Source organism: Palaemon carinicauda, chromosome 29 (genome assembly GCF_036898095.1).
Source record: "Palaemon carinicauda isolate YSFRI2023 chromosome 29, ASM3689809v2, whole genome shotgun sequence".
Classification (NCBI taxonomy): Eukaryota; Metazoa; Arthropoda; class Malacostraca; order Decapoda; family Palaemonidae; genus Palaemon; species Palaemon carinicauda.
Window position 1 is genome coordinate 14,941,444 of NC_090753.1, and position 5,000 is coordinate 14,946,443.

Genomic DNA, 5,000 nt, shown 5'->3' on the forward strand with positions numbered 1-5,000 from the left:
CCTCAATTGACTAAAAGATGTAAAGTGAACAAAGAGTATTCTTATCCTATGAAGACATAAAGGGAACATTGAGTGTCCCCTCCTACATGTGGTAGGTGTAATGTGAGGAATGTGATCTAAGTTCATATTTTCTCTGTTTTACGATTAACTGGACTATTTTTGGAAAGCAGAAAGAAAAATTATAACCAAATTAAATAAGAAGAGTATTCAGAGGTTTCCCACCTCCACCAAAGGCAATGGAGTCTTCATGGACTAAGATCTATCTGCAGTGGAAATTTCGTCAAAATCTGCCAATTTGTTTGGATGTTATCTTTAAAATGACGAGAAATACAAATCCGGATTTAGAATCCCGATGAGGATCATATAAAAAAAAAAATAATGGGGTCGTCCATGACCTAAGTTCTATCTGTGGTGAAAATTTCGTAAAAATCCATTTAGTAGTTTTGACGTTATCTTTAAATTGACGAAAATGCAAACCTGGATCTAAAATCTGGATCCTGTTACGGATCATCTTTAAAATTTAATAGTTTTGTCCAAGACCTACGATCTATCTTTGTTGGAAACTTCGTAAAAATTCGTGTGGTAGTTTTGACGTTATTTTTAAAATGGCGAAAATGAGAATCCGGATCGAGCATCCACATCCAGATTGGGATCATCTCCATAATTTAATTGAGTGGTTCATGACCTAAGATCTATCTGAGGTAAAAATTTTGTCAAAATACGTCGAGTATCTTTGATGAAATCCTGTCCACAGACACAACATAAATGCAAATCCAGATCTAGAATCCGGATCCGGATCAGCTCCAAAATCCAATAGCGTTAGCCATGACCTAAGCCGTATCTTCGGTGAAAATTTCCTCCAAATCCGTTAATTAGTTTTGATGTAATTAAGTCCACAGACACACAGACAAATGTCCAAAAAACAAACACGTAAATAACCTCCTGGGCAGTCTTCTCAGCTTTGGTTAAAGAAGGCCACGTGCAAAGGCAATCTTACTCCTTTCCTTACCTGCTTTCATTGCTTCAAAGTGACTATAGACAGGACTTTTACAATTATTGACCCCCTACTTCACTGACAATTCCCTTTTGTACCACTTTGAGTGACTTATTTTTGCATTTCTGCACTATGGCCATCGCTTTACCTAACCCTTCTCTTGCTCCTTCTTCCTCATCCTCTCCTTCCCAACATCCTCACCCTTCTCCTACATCCATCCCAAAGTTCCAAGTAATGGATGATGACCCTGTCAAGGCTTATGAGAGGGTCACCCTGATTAAGGAACACTGCTCACAGTCCAAACTTAAAGTTCAAACCAATCTTCTGAGTAAGCTCATTGTTATCCCCGTGAGCGAAGACACTCACACTCTTGACCTGCCGCAAAGGATTCCAGGTTCTGGATCTAGATCTCTGTTCCAGATTCATCATTTTATGTGCTTTCTAACCAAATTTAACTGTGGAAATCATTAAAAAACAATCAACCATCATTCAAGCCGATAGGTGCATCACCAAGGCTGGCCAAAAGTCCTTCGAGGTGCAATGCAAATACAAATGGCCTCCCACTACCAAACCCAACCTTGGTATCTGGGGGAACGTCTCTGTAAAGAACTATAACCCCCACCTCTAATATGTTACAGATACAACCACTTTGGCCATCTTAAGTACCAGTGTTTGGCCTCCATCTCTACATCTGTATTTGTGCCAAAGGGCATGACACGAAGGAGTGCTTTACCCTCTTCAGGAATGGAATATCTAATACGGCATGCTATCTGAACTGTCGAAGGCCCCACCATATTTGGAATTGCCTTTCTACTGCTAGGATAGCTTTTTTTTCCGACGCATGGATAACTCTAATCCTATCCCTTCCTCCATCACTGCTCCTGACCCTGATAGAAAACCTCTTCCTCATCCTCGCTCCAAAAGAGTTTCTCCTCCCTCTCTTACACCTTTTCTTCCTTCTTTTTCCGAGTCCCTTTCCCTCCCTCTCCTACCCAAACATCCTTCTCCTGAGAAACGTCCTAAGCCTGACCTCCCTCCTTTCCTTACCTATCCTTACTTCCGTATAACCATTCTGCATTATGAAACCCTTTTTGTCCCTCACCAAAAAATGTGCCTCTGTAAATACCTATTTCCTGATAACACCAAAAGCCCAAAAAACTGTAAGTGTTTCTGCTTTTTTGAGCACTTTCTGATGACAAAAGATGATGCATCTTTCTTCCTACTTCCTAACCTATCCTTTTACCTATTCTCATCCATTCCTGTTATATTTTTTCTTTTCCTTTCCCAGTGTTCATTTTTCTTCAGCTTCTCCTCTCTTAACTCCTTTTCGTTCACTCATAACTTCTCGTTCACAAACCTTGAATATCCACTGGTTATTCTCTAACTGACCTTTCCCTTTCTTGCTATTCCACCTCAGTCTCGCTGTCGCCTCCAATCCTTTACCATCCACAACCTTAAAACCACCTTTTTTCCACATTGGCTCTTTCCCCTCGTTCTCATTGTTTCTGCTTTCATATTTTCCTCTAACGTTCGCACCTTCCACGTTCCCTGATTGGTTCCCATCCCTCATCATTAAATCCTTATTTTTCATTGGCTATTCATTCCTGACTCCCACTCTCTCTCTCTTGTCCAACCGTCCAAGCTCCGCCACTACCTTATGCCATTTCTCTTTCCTGAAATTTTAGCCTTACTTCTTTGCCGTTTGCATTCTTACAACAACCCCCTTTTTTATTGGCTTTTCCTTCTTCTCAAACCTTCTCAATCTGCAGCTAGATTTTTCTTTAACGTCCGCACCTTCCATGTTTCTTTATTGGTTCCCGCTTCTCATCCTTAATTCCCTTTTTATTGACTGTTTTGTAACTGATCTCTTTTTCCCTTGTCCATCCATCTAAGCTCCGTCACTGATTCCTATTCTCCTCTTTTTGAATTTTCATCCAATTCATACTCTTACTCTGTTTACCTTCTTTTCTTTGTTAGTTATTTTTTACTTAGTTAATACTATTCTCTATCTCTCTTTCTACCCCTTAAGCTTTTATTGGGATATTCTTTTTTCTTTTTTTCATTTGCCTCCGACTTAAGTACTTTTCATCCTTCCCGTGATCTCCGACTCCCATGGAACTCTGTGCTATACAATTTTTTCTCTCACTTCATAATTCTTCATTTTCGTGGACCTGAAAAAGAGCTACCCTATCCGGGGCTTTTCTGCCCAGTGTCACGATTTAGTCCTGTTCTGTATAAGAATAACTGAGTCGATCTGGAGTTCAATGGATTCTCAAATTTTTTTTCCAACTTCTCTTCGTATAACAGTCACCTTCCCAGTTTAATTTTAGTTTACCTTCCCCTTGTTATCCTCATTGCGGGCTGCCAACGCAAGACCTCTAGTCTTGCTCTTAAACCAAGACATTACTAAATGAACGAACGAATGAACGAACCTCCTTGGAGGAGGTAATAAAGAACCAATGAGACATTACACAAAAGAATAATATAAAAATAGGCAAAAAGAACTTAAAAAAATATTTAGTAAACAGGATATAAAAAACTACTGACAATCAGTTGAAGGAGAAACGCAACAATGATTCAGTAGTACATAGAAAAATACTTGGTTAAATTAATAAATTAATCGACTTGTTCTATGGGCTGGCAAGTAACTGTTTTTGCATTCAACTTTAACTTTCTATACTTCTATATAGCAATTCTATCTGAACTGTCAACTCGAACAATATCTTGGATGGACAAAATGGATCGGTTATCCAATCGAAAAGTAAGATTTTTTTCCTTTATTACTTTCATTGAATGTTTACGAAACCTTTCCAGTGAATAACTGACAGGGAAGAAAAAACCTTTGTTATTTTTATATATTTATCAATCTATCTAATTACTAGCTTATTTATGTTTCTGTCATTTAACTACCAAATTCATTAAAAGGTAATTTACATCTATTAAAATGTATATATTTACATAAATAAAATAGAAAATCTTCAAATGTTTTCCACTTGGGATCTATTAAGTTTCTTTGATTTAAAAAGACCAATTGTATCTGTATCTTTAATTAAGAAATAGAAAAGAAGTGGTTAAACTTTCTGAAAAAATTTATGCATCTCTGAATCTCTTGACAATAATGAGAAAAAAAGTATTATTTTCCAGCTTATATGGCAGATCTCTCTCTCTCTTTCTCTCTCTCTCCCTCTCTCTCTCTCTCTCTCTCTCTCTCTCTCTCTCTCTCTCTCTCTCTCTCTCTCTCTCTCTCTCTCTAAAGGATCTATCTTCACACTTATAAGTTTAACCACCTGGCCATCTGATATTCAATTTCATCCAATTACAGGTACCCCGTTTGAATTATGGTGCATTATTGAGAGAAGGAGATTGATCGGGATTCACCAATAAAAAGACAATTTTGATAATTTCATGATTATAAGGAAAATCCTAAAACCTACTGTAGTTTGATATAATTTCGGAAAACTGTTTATTTGGCTGTTTTCTTCAGTTTAAAGGTTTAATGCCTGATAGGCTAATCATATATACATATCATCAACAAACAAGCCTACTCTCCATCAAGCTAGAACCAGGGAGGGCCAGGCAATGGCTGCCGATGATTCAGCAGGTAGACCTGCAGGCTCCCCCAAACCCTCCTTTCTTAGCTCACAAAGATGGTGAAGTTAGAGCCTCTACAAAAAAATTATCAAGCTTAGGCAGGTTTCGAGTCCTAGTCTTATAGATCACCAGGCGAGGATATTTCCATTGGATTGACTGGAAACATTCTTATTTAAATAGATCAATTTATCTGCCTACTTAAAATGGAAATTGATAATTGTTCGTCTGACTATTTTCATAGGTTCTTTAAACGATCTAATAAAATCATAATTCATATATTAGAAAAATGTTGGAATATCTAATTTTCCAAAAAATAAGAACTTCTTAAATATACTGGAATTCCTTCGTGCAAAACCAGCCAAGAAATCTTTCAGAAAGAATTAACAAAGTTAGATTATCATGTAAATAAAACGAA